General features: G+C 42.9%; 1 pseudogene; it reads right to left on the bottom strand.

The window, feature by feature from the left end:
* Positions 1-4,734: 4,734 nt before the first annotated feature.
* On the bottom strand, positions 4,735-7,839 carry LOC108286208 (annotated as a pseudogene).
* Positions 7,840-12,737: the final 4,898 nt, after the last annotated feature.

Genomic DNA, 12,737 nt, shown 5'->3' with positions numbered 1-12,737 from the left:
GTGAATGGTAAAATCAAGGAGCAGAGGTACACAAAATTCAGCCGCACAATGGCATATGTGAATTCCAAAATAAATTATTGTGGGGCTACATCATGGGAAGCAGATTGTACCTTTTGTTAGCTCAAGGAGTTGAACTAACCAAGATTCTGGAAGTTTGCCTAAGTGGCTTAGGACAGACATAACATGGTAACTGTCAGCCCAGGCTGCAGAGGTGAGTTCCCCTGCCAGCTGTTCACCTTCATTTGACCTTGGAAGATGAGAATAGAAGTAATCAGTCACAGAAATGTACCCACAGATGCATAATTATAATACTTCTTTACAGCTTAATACCAAACATTTCTGAATGAGCTTCACTATTAGGCATTTATGAACTGATTTCACGGTAGAAGGAAAATGGGAGTAAGAGGGAACATATACATAAAACGGAGGGGTCTCAAATAGGACAACAATGACAAAAATGATCTTGTTAAGATCATTTTTTCAAAAAGTTAATAAAAATTGTTATCTATGCATGAAAATACCAAGAGCATGTGCAAAAGCCAGACTGGTAAAGGAGAAATGAAATTAAACACATCTCATTCAGTACGAAAAAAGGAAGGCAGAGAGAAATCATAGAAAAAGCATCACCAGTGCCGCACTGGACCCCTGTTAATTGCAGATTAGAAAAACTCTACCACCATCTGGATGAAGGCAAGACAATATTTGGATAAAATAAAAGGGAGCTGCCAGGAGCATGAAAAATACCTTGGCCTAGATCTGGCCAGGACACAGACATAGGGAGATGACCCCACATTTGGGGCTGATTGTCCTCAGATTGCAGTTGCAATCTGATGGATAGGAGCAATAGCCAACACGTTCCTGTGACAGGGCAACTGAGGTTGCAGTTTGAGGTCTACCTATGGATTGATCAATCTAAACCCCTCACTTCGCGTGGAGACAAAGCTAGGAATAAAAACAAAATAGAAGACACTCGCTCATGAGGAACTATAGCTCAGTGCAAATGGGATGGAGGTGATCACGGAGTGCAGTGTTTCCAGGCATTCTGATCTGTCCATAGTTGGCCATAAGAAGAAAACGTAAATAGAAAAAGATCATGTCATCACAGGCCTTACATTGTAAGAGATGAGTGCTGTGCTTCACAGACCCTAATACTCTTAGCAAATCAGAGGGCGTCTAGGAAGCAAAAGAGCATTGTCCCCCCAACTATCCCAATGGGAGGCCACAGTAGAGAAGGGTTTATTCATTGTCCCTGCCCATACATTATAGCCTGGGGCTGACCACAGACACTTTCACAACAATTTCAAAGAATATTTAATCACCCATTGATCTTTTTGTAGTATAGTGTTTTGTTTCTAAGTGATTGGAGCATTTCTTGTAATTCTGTTCTTGATTTTCACTGAACTCAATTATGGTCACAAAACATAGCTTCTATGATCTCAGCTATTGCTAACCTGTAAAGGTTGGAGGGGCAAGGTTGCAGCCCTGGACCCCAGTAGTCTCATTGAATGGTCTATAGACCACTGCATCCAGCCCCTAAATCTATGGTCGGCCCCTGGGCTGGTCACATCTGTGTCCCTGCTCCCCCTGGAACTCTCCACACAGTCAGTGCTCGGGCTGGAGCCATTCATGGTGTCCCTCCCAATGTGCACCACTCTAGTCCTCAGTGTCCAAGCCTCTTCATCTGGTTCTGCCTTGGGGCCACAGCCACCATCCCTGTCTGAAGCAGGGAATTCCCATCCCACTGAGGAATTCCTCAATGGGCCGTGTACTCCTCTCAACTGAAACACACAGGTGATTTTCTCCATCAGGCATGACTCTGAGCATTGCTTTGAATGTGCAGTTTCTCCTTGCTTGAGTCTTCACCAAAACAGGATTTCCCCATCATTGTCAAAAGTCGCCTTGGATGGTTGGTCTAAGCTATTTGGAGTCTCAACTGTTTCCCCAGTGTGGCCACCTGGGAGACCTATATCCCCCACTGAGCCAGGACACTGGGTCAGACAGTGATGAGCTTCCCAGGCATCTTCAGGAAGTGCTGGGTATGGGCACCTTATGCCTCAAGGACCCAAGTCATACTTTCTCATCACTTTCATGCTGGCTTAGACCCTTCATGAATATTCATTTTCCTGGGCAATTTCAGAAGCTCTTAGGTCTGTCCCCTTTCCTTGGGTCATGTCCTCTGTCAATTACATGGCTCTGAATGCTCTGTCACAGACTCGGCCACCAGAGCAAACCTGCTTTTTGTTTGCTCCCCATGTAGCATGGGAATCCTGGAGCAGCCCCTTCCATTGAAGCCTGTTTCCTCTCTAGAATGTATCTGGCCATGGCCTTCACTCAACAGATTTGCAGGGTTTTTTCTTTCTTTTCCTTTTTTTTTTTTTTTTTTTTTTTTTTTTTTTTTTTTTTTTGACTTTCCTACATCAGTTTTATTTAAAACACAAACAAATATTTCTCTTTCTGTAAGAGCAAATGGTTCAAATAATGCAAAACACAAAACATTGACTAATACAAGTGCCTTAAATGTGAAACAAAATTATTTTTTTTAAAAAGCGAAAGAGTAAAGAATATATAGAAAAGGGACCTGGAGTCTGTAAGCTGATTCCAAAAATGAAATAAGCAGAAAATCTGTGGTGAAACCTGAACATTCTACACCTGCCTTGGAGAAGGGGTATCATACAGCATTCAGTCAGCTGAAGATGGATTGGTAGAGGTGTGTCTATACATAAACTTCAAGTCATTTTTGCTTGTGCAGAATTATCCAGATCTTCCCAAGACTGAGTGGACGGTCCTGTGGCTTTCTTCCTTTTTTCATATTCCCAGCAAGGCTACGTGAAGTTCAGCTCCTGATGAGCCGCTTACAACAGCAGTTTCTTAGGCGCCGACATGACAGGTGGGTCAAATTTCTCTGTGAGAAACCAAACTGGCCACCTACAGCAAAGGATCAAAATGGACAAGTCCTTCCTTCCTTCTCCTTCTGATTATATACAACATATCTCCTTTCAAGACTGTTATTCCCATCTTATTCCTTCACAGATCTAAACCTTCAGGTGATATGAAAGAAACCAACATCAAGGAAAGAAAACTCAACTGAGAAATGAAGAAAACTGGCAGGTATACAATATACTCCCACAGCATCTCAATATCTCTGGTGCGGTACAATTCTGTCTACTGATGCAGCCCAAAGATAAATATTAGCAGCTTAAATAAGCCCATTTTTCCCTCAGGTGGTTAAAGGCCACCAAATAAAGACTGGGCAACCGGGGTTTGTTGGGAGAGTTAGAAATAGAGAATTAACCAAATTTTGTCCCTGTAATAATTCAGTGCCACTAAGGAGGGAAGTACCGAAGAACAAGAAAAGGAACAATTTTCATACTAAAAAAGAATTCCTCTAATCATGTCACCATCGCATATAATGAATCCAAGGAATCCCAGAAATAGAAAATTAGTTTCGGCTGGGCATGGTGGCTCACACCTGTAATCCCAGCACTTTGGGAGGCCAAGGCAGGCTGTTCGCCTGAGGTCGGGAGTTCAAGACCAGACTGACCAACATGGAGAAACCCCATCTCTACTAAAAATACAAAATTAGCTGGGCGCAGGGGCACATGCCTGTAATCCCAGCTACTCTGGAGGCTGAGGTAGGAGAGTAGCTTGCACCTGGGAAGTAGAGGTTGTGGCGAGCCAAGATTGCGCCATTGCACTCGCAAAACTCCATCTCAAAACAAACACTAGTTTCAGGGGAGCCCTGAGGCACTTTAAAGTCTTTTTAAAAATTGCAGTAATAATAAATTAGACATTGCTCTTCAGAGACTAGCAGAGCGGCAGAAGCATCAAAATCAGGTCCAAAGAGTTATGCCCACATGACAGGCTTTCTGAGTTGCTCAGCCCTCTTTAAAGCTTAGTTGAGTCTCCAAATACCTTTAAAAAGACATACAATTTAACATGGACTGAGTGGGTATTTTTGTTTAGTGGTAGCATAAAATTTGGTCCTTAATGGCAGCAGCCGTCGTCATCCATTTCAAACTCAGGTAACATTAAGTACATCAAGACAATACATAAAAAATACCATGAAGGAGAAAAAAGCCAAAACTGACAAACACCTTAAGGAGTCTTCAAATTCACTTGCACCCTTTCACGTGGGTCTCCCTCGCAGTCCCTTCTTGGTGGAGAGAAGGGTATGACATAACTGTTTTCTCAAAAGATGATAAACAATGGCATCAAATGGACAAAATGATTATAAAGTAACTTTAAAAATCTGACCCCAAGGAATCCATGACACACACAGATAATTCAGAGGTATACTTCTGATTTGGGGCAAATTCTAGACTAAAGAAATGACCGTCTCAGGTAGATGTTATAAAAGACAAAACTTGGCCAGGCGCGGTGGCTTATGCCTGTAATCCCAGAACTTTGGGAGGCTGAGGCAGGAGGATCACCAGGTCAGGAGTTCAGCCTGGCCAATATGGTGAAACACTGTCTCTACTAAAAATACAAAAATTAGCCGGGCATGTTGGCACACACCTGTGGTCCCAGCTAGTTGGGAAGCTGAGGCAGGAGAATCACTTGAACCTGGGAGGTGGAGGTTGCAGTGAGCCAAGATTGTGCCATTGCACTCCAGCCTGGGAGACAGAGGGAGATTCTGTCCAAAATTAAAAAAAAAAAAAAAAAAAGAAGAAGAAGAAGAAGAAAAGAAAAGATGAAACTTAAGTCCAGTTTTTTGGCGAGTTTTTTTTTGTTTAAGTGTCCTCACTACCACCTTCAGCTATCAATCATTTCTGATAGCTCAAGCAGAAAGTCATCTTCATCCTTCCCAGAATCCAGGTCAATCTCAGCTTCCAATTTGCCTCCTGAAATCTACTATATTAGTTTCTCAAAATCATCCTCAACAGAGAGTGGCGGCTTTCCTGTTGAGGTAGAGCTGAGTTGGCAAGTTTTCGTGCTCATTTGGGATGAGGAAGGGCCAGACCTCTCCGGGGTGAGGGATCTGAAGAGGACTGGGTTGGAGGCAGCACAAGACTGTCTCTGATTTTCTGCATCAGGCAGAGTGACTCTTTTGTCCTCAGAGATGAGTGGGACAACAGCCACAGCTGCTTTTTTGGCTGAGATTTCCTGTAGGACACTGCTAGAGCTGAGTGGCTTCACAGTGGCAGTGACAGCAGGGTGCATCTCCACTGCCTTACATTTTGGGCCGATTTGGGGGATAACACAACTTGAACCACAGATGGCTTCACATTCACTTTGGGGTTAGCTTTACCTCCTTTTTCCAAGGTCTGTGCCGCACATTTCACATTCAACAGTGAGTCTTCAATCTCTGAGGTTTCTACCTCCACCTTCTGGGATGACTTTGTGGGAAGCCACTTGGTCAGGTGCTGTGCAATTCCTGGTACAGCAGTGAGCACTACTTTCTCTGCCACTTGTAGCAAGTGTCAGATGTAGCAAGAGGCTACATCTCCCCAAAGAGGTGTCAAGACTGATTTTTCCCTCTCCTGCTGTTTCTGCATCTGCTTCTCTCTCAGCTTTCTGACTTAAATTTAGTGATGTCAACTCCTGTGGTCTCACCTGAAGCCTCATTAGCTTCTGTTCTAATACTGCTCTGAGAATCAACTTCATTTCCTTCCTAAAGTTTCCTCTCTTCTTTCATCCCTGTCATTTTGGTGATTGGCAGCAGCCGCCTTGCCCCCTGGAGTGGCCTCATGTTGAGATGGGGAGTTGGCGCTGCTCTCAGAGCTCTGCTGCACCCTCAGTGCCTTCTCCAGTTTAATTTCCTCCAGGATCTTGATGTGAACCTCCTGCCTAGACTTTGTTTCACCTGCAGGCTCCTCTGATTGCCCTTTGCTGGCAACAATGGGCAGCAGAACTACTATTATTTAATTTCACTATCAGTCTTTAGCTTGATGCAAGTTGCATCCTTTTTGCTTTTTTGTCTCTCTGCTTCCTGCTGCTGATGGGTTTTTTTTTTTTTTTTTCTTAAGTCTAGATCTTGTTCTTTTTTTTTTTTTTTTTTTTTTTTTCATTTTCATAGCTCCCTTTTTTCTCACTCTCTGGGCTTTTTTTTTTTTTTCAGCCTGGACCTCAGAGAAGGTTTTGATATGAATAATGGAGGAGCTTCTTGTTCCTAAAGTAGAATCATCAGTTTTTAAAAGTCCTTCTGACTTGAGTTTAGTTTGCAATTCTCCATGTGTCTGACTGGCTTTTTCAAGAATTTCTTCTAATGTCTTCACTTGGATTTCACCAACTTTATTAACCTTCTCTGTTGCCTATTCATTATTTGGACCAGCTGACATGCCTAATTGCTCCTTCAGAGACTTGGAAACTTGAGCTCTCTTTGGTGTTTTGTCAATGTTAGTTTCCGGAGCTTAACTTTCTTCCCCCCAGCCTCTGTACCAGGCTACACTTTAATGAAGCATCACTGTCACCGCCTGCTGAAAATTTTCATTTCCCCAGTCTCTGAGTACGAATCAGTCCAACTAAAGGTTCTTTTCCTTGTTTGCTGGAGAGAGTTACTGTCCTCACCACAGTCCTGACATTTTCTTTTCCAGGACCTAGAATGGGCTCAGGGTAGAGTAAAAGACTGGAAACTCCTGAAGATCCCTCACCTGCCTTCTTAGATTTTTCCTTCATTTTCTTTGACTTAATTTCCTTCAGAGTCTATATTCCAAAATTTAAACATTCACTTTGCTTTAAACTGACCACAGGTTTATGGGCAGAAGTCACTTGTAATCCACTGTGAACTTCAGAAGATGGTTGCAGGGTAGGTGTTTTGGTTTCATCACCTTCCTCAGAAAACTGATCATCATCATCTTCATCATCATCTGCAGCATTAATTACAACTGGTGGATGTGTGGCGCTAGGAACATTTTTGGAACTTTCTACTGTCATATCTAAAATTTTTGGTACCACAAAAGAAGTAACACTCAAATATAAATTTCCTCAGCAAGGCTATTTACTTCTAGAGAAGGGTGCAGCTAACAGATGGAACAATGGCGAGCACACACCTCGACAAGGGAGGGAAAGAGGTACTTATTCCTGACAGAGGTCGCCCCTACTGCTATGACGTTCCCCTATCGGCTAGGTTAGACCACACAGTCTAGACTAATCCCAATTGGCTGTTTTAAAGAGAGCATGAGTACGAGCCGGAGTGGTAGGGTCGGTAGTTTGGCAGGAAGGACGATTACAGGCAGGTGAGAGCAGGTAGCCAGGGGTGACCTAGATCAAAGCAGGTGACTGGGGCAGGTGACCAGGATGAGTCAGGACGGAGCAGGGGACCAGGGGAACAGATCGGAACTACTGATTAGAACAGGTGGAAAAGCTTGCTTACCGAAACTACAAGGAAGTTAAACTTTAAAATGGAGGTCAAAGAACTGAACACACTGACATACTGATTCTCTGAAGAGAAGCTTGGAGTTCACTCTGCCTAACACTGCTTTCATAACACTCTGCAGCTGAGGGGAAGGGTTGCACTGGACAGACAATTTGTTCTGCTGAACTGAAAGTTGGCTAGCCTCCACTTCCTCTTGTGGTGACCAAGCCACAGTGGGCAACACAGTTTTGCTTGGAGGTAGGAAAAGGCCATCAACATATTGTCCTCTATTGTGATGGAAAGTGCAGTTTAATTTTTGACATCCTGTTGGCTGATTTTCCCAATAACAAGGAATTTCACTGCCTTTTTTTAAAATCAATCTCCATGTGCCGAAACCTGCACATCTGTCATAAACAGCGCCATTCTTGCCATAATGTGCAGTTTCATTTCCTAGTGCAGCTTCACAGTGGCGGAATGGGCAGCTGTCACCTTTGGTACATGTAGAACAGAAAAAAGAAATAGCAGTCTTCTCCTTGATTAGGCATGCTGGGTAGATTCTTAGATCAGAAGTGGCTTCTTGAAACAAGCCACTGTTTCAAAGCAAGGACCAGGCTCCAGGTCCTCGTGAAATGGGTTTAATCTTTCAAATGACAACTCAGTCACAGAAATTGTCTTTAAACTATCATCATTAGCTGGTTGCTCTCAACAGAAATGCCTGCATCTTCATTGAGTTCCAACCTACTAGTCAATTTTACGGGAATTTTTGGGACAGGGATTATGCCCAAATCAGAGAAGAAAAACTACCGAACCGATGACACTATCCCCGATGCCCACTTGCTGCCACATCTTTCATCTTGCTTGGCCACTGCTGTCCATCATCCTCCCAGCAGCAGCAGTTCCAATGGAAAACCAAGACTGCCACCGTCAAAGATCCACATTTGCATTTTCCGAGTGTCCGTGTGCACATCTTCCAGTTCCCAGCTCCAAATCTCTTCTCCCTTTTCCTCCCTTTCAGAGTCTTAAACAAAACAGTGTGGGCTGTAGTTTGGGGAAGGTGCTGGCGGCAAGGCCTCATTATGACTTTTGTAGGTCACAGGTGTTATAGCCTTCATAGGTCACTTGTCCATAAAAACATAATAAACTTTGACAACTGCATTGGTAAGATGGTTTATATATTCCTGGCTAGATTCATTGCCACGTACTCACTTTAGGAAAGGATTTTTTTTAAATTATAACATTATCATGGACCCCTATTGTGGCCCTGAATCCCTGCACCTGCCTTGCCTCAGGGAAGAATCACTTCTGGTGGAGCTGAGTTGTCCTGAGATATAGACAGGGTCTTCCTGGTGAGGAAATGACACCAGAAAAGAGGGACAAGCTGAGGTGAAAGCAGAACAGGTGGCAATAACCTTGCCCCAGTGAGAGGAATGATGGGGACAGGACATGAGTGATACCCCAGGTTCCATTTAAAACTCCTCTGCTGTGCTGGGTCCCTGCAGAGCACACTCACTCGCCTCAACCCTCATTGTCTGCAAAAGGGAAGGGGAGGGTGGACCCCATTTCCACTGTAGGGACAGGACTAGGGGAAACTGAACAATTTAAGGAGTTGCTGCTAAACTCAGTCATCATATTTTTATGATTAAAATAATAATATAATGCCATTATGTATGATATTTTCATGCAACATCTTTCAAAATAAAAACTGAGGCCAACATTTGTGATGAGCAAAAATCAAAGTTTAAAACCCAGACAGGAGGAGCCACCCAGTTTTGCAGGCCTCCCCTGTTTAGCTGGCTCTGGTCTCAGCCCTGCTGCACACCTGAGGGAGAGCCAGAGACAGTGTGGAGGAGCCTGGCATGGCCAGCAGGGTTAACCACGTACAGAAGGACTGGAGTGAAAGCAGGACCCCAGCTCAGACCCCAGAGCCTGAGGACCCCAGAGAGGGTCACGTAAGGAGGTGGATGGGGTCACAGAAACAGTCTTCAGAGAGATAACCAAGGCTTGGAGGACAGACAAACAAAACAACTTTTTTGCAGTCTTCAACCCACGACGAGTTCTTTCATGAATAGGTGAGTGCATTTGTGATATGTGATGAGACCCTCTGAAGCCCCATTTTTATGAAAGAAAAATTGAAACTTTAGCTTTTAAATTAATTTATTGAAATGAAAATTAAAAGCAAGTTTCAACAATTGTCTTGCAGTTTGTAGTTAAAGAACGTAAGAAAGAAAACTTGCGACTTATAGAAATTAGCCGTTGGTTTCTCACCATACTTTGTGATGTGGTTTCTCACCACGTCTGTGTCTATCTGTGTGTGCTTGTCTCTGTGTTTGTGTGTGTCTGGATGTGTGTGTGTCATTCTGTATTTGTCCTTTGAGCCAAAGGCCTTGTGGAAAGTTAAAATAAAACACAGAAACTGCTGCCACGTATTGATTCCTAGAAAGCAAAAACAGAGATATCACTTAGATTTCAGCACTCTCTAACAAAATAAAAGCTTAAAAAACAGAAACTTCTCACTGGTTTTCTGGGTTTGCCCACAAACATGTAGCATCCAGAAAAGCTAGTGCTGGTAGTGCAATGAAAATGACCTCCTTATTAACACTGTCATTCAAAAGACATTTAGTGACACCAAAAAAGTGCTGCTGATTCTGAATCATTTCCCCAGCACACAGGATTGTTAAAATCTTAGCTCAAATGCAAGGAAATGTGAAGGTCTGACTTTGTGTGTGGCCTTCCGTTGTGGAAGTATGGGCAGCAGTCTAACACCCTCCACCACTACCTTTGTCTCCTACAAATTATTGGCACTGTAGACTCTGACTAGTCTAAGCAAGCTTTAGAAGAAACAATCACATCACACTTCATTGCAATTGATATTGAATTTTTAATAAATTGCTAGTTGTGGTAAAATGTACATCGCATAAAAATGTGCCATTTTAAGTGTATGGTTCAGGAGTGTTCTGAATATTCATGTGATTTTGCAACCCAACTCTAGAATATAATTGTCCTGCACACCTGACACTCTGGACCCATTCCACACAACAGCCGTTTCTCCTCTGCACCCAAGCACCAACAACCACTGCATTCCTTTCAGTGTCTCTGACTTTGTTGTTTTTGTTTGTGTGTGTGTGTGTGTGTGTGTGTGTGTGTGTGTGTGTTTTTGAGACGGAGTCTCGCTCTGTCACTAGGCTGGAGTGCAGTGGCGTGATCTTGGCTCACTGCAATCTCTGCCTCCCTGGTTCAAGTGATTCCCCTGCCGCAGCCTCCTGACTAGCTGGGACTACAGGCGTGCACCACCACACCTGGCTAATTTTTTGTAGCTTTAGTAGACACGGGGTTTCACTATGTTGGCAAGGATGGTCTTGATCTCCTGACCTCGTGATCTACCCGCCTCAGCCTCCCAAAGTGCTGGGATTTCAGGCGTGAGCCACCGCACCCGGCATCTCTGACTTTGACTCCATCAATGTCCGTGTGCATGGATCATGCAGCATTTGTGTTTCTGTGACTCCTTATTTTACTCAGTGTCATGTCCTCAGGTTTCATCCATGTTGCGGTGGGGGGGGGTCAGAATTTCCCGAGGTGATATTCACTTTCAGCTTCATGGGGTTTTTTTCCGGTATATTTCTAACTTTTCTACCATGGAAGGATTAAAGCAGAGTTTTTAGAATAGTGAATAAATGCTAGAGAAAACTCTCAACAGCATCTATGTATGACTTGAAAGAGTAACTATTGGGTTTTGTTTTAGAAAATTCCTTCCTCCGTGGTGGCTTCATACCCATGATCTACACTTGTCTATAGTCCAAGGTTTCTCATCATTTCTGCTAACAAATTTGGATTGCTTGGAAGTGAATTTTAACTTCTTTTCATTTAAGCTGAATAGAATCTTGCTCAAATGATATTTTCTGAACTCTACCCAAATCTAATGCTTTTTAATGAACACTTTTACAATTTTTTTATTTTAAAGAAGAGGAAAAACAAGAGGACTTTTCTCTGCAGATTGCCTCTATAGGTGGGTGTCTTCTGGAAAATTATTTTTTCTCTAGAAAGAGAATGTGTGTTTGTGTGTGCCTATTTGAGTGTATTTGTGTGTGTCTTAATGTGTGTGTCTGTGTATATGTTTCTGTTTGTGTGATTATGTTCGTGTCTTTGTGTATTTGTGTGTGTGTCTCCATATGTGTGTGTATGATTGTGTGATTGAATCTGTGTGTTTGTGTGTGTCTGTGTGTGTGTTTCTATGTTTCTGTGATTGTGTCTATGTCTGTGTCACTGCCTGTCTTTCTGTGTTTGTGTTGTCTGAATGTATGTTGTTTGTGTGATTGTGTCTGTGTCTGTATGATTGTCTCTATGTTTGTGTGTGTCTGGATGTGTGTGTGTTTCTGTATTTGTGTGATTGTTTGTGTTTGTGAGCGTGGACTGGGGAGCTCTGTGGATAGGTAAGGATTTCCCTGACCGTTCTTTTTTCTCCTTGCCCTATTCATTTGTCATCCAGTAAGGATTTTATGAGTGGAGTGAAACACAGAGAACCTGGATGGTTTTCTAAAATGACAAGATTGTTAGACTAACCATTCAAATAAATTAACTAATGTAAGAAAAGGCTTGTTCACCAGGGGTTTTGCATTATTCGTGAGAAATAAAGAGTTTGCTTGACCTCAGTCAATGGTTTCAAAAAGCACATAAGAAGAAAACAAATTACCATAAACACTTCAATATTGGCCAGAGTTTTATCTGACGGGTTTAGAAGACCTTGCTTCAATTCATCTGCAGCATTTCCAGTGGTATTGTCGTCTACAAACTCTTGAAGAAATACTTTGTATTCCGTCTTAGATGCTTCCGCATCTATTGTCTTAGAAAGCATCTCCTCCAGAAGAGGGCAGCCAGAGCCTGGGAATGAAGCACAAGCAAATAGGCTCAGTATGGAGGGTGTGAAAGGTTTGGGGCAGACCTACTACCTTCCTCCTTTCTTACATCCGAAGAGACATACACTCAGAAAGATGATGGTGCAGGATCTAGGGTTCTGAATGCTGGGAGAAAACCTCAGCCTCTGGGATTTGCTATGAACCCGTCAACTTCCACCTCTCCTCTCCCCAGTCCAAAATAGCTAAACCTCATGCAACCTCAGTTAATGAGAAGGCTTGAGAAATGAAATACTGTGATTTGATGGAGCATATCAAATATTATTTGGTCTTTCTTTGTTCAAAGTATTCAAAGTCATGCACTGCTTCACTATTATCATTCATAACATCATATAAGATTTCCAAGTACTTTAGGTAAATGGGTCTAGAACGTTGTCCATTAGTTCTGTTGAGGCTAACTGCAATAGCAAGGAGTAAAACAGAACCTATTGTTCACAAAGAGATCTGACGTGGCAGCCTCTGTAGGTTATGGATACATTGTTAGAAACACATTCCTGGTCTGTAGAACTGGGAGATGGAGATAGCAGATGCCAACT

This window comes from Cebus imitator, unplaced genomic scaffold, assembly GCF_001604975.1.
Source record: "Cebus imitator isolate Cc_AM_T3 unplaced genomic scaffold, Cebus_imitator-1.0 Scaffold316, whole genome shotgun sequence".
NCBI classification, from domain to species: domain Eukaryota; kingdom Metazoa; phylum Chordata; class Mammalia; order Primates; family Cebidae; genus Cebus; species Cebus imitator.
Note: the sequence above shows the minus strand (reverse complement) of the source record. Positions and strands in the feature narration are given on the sequence as shown.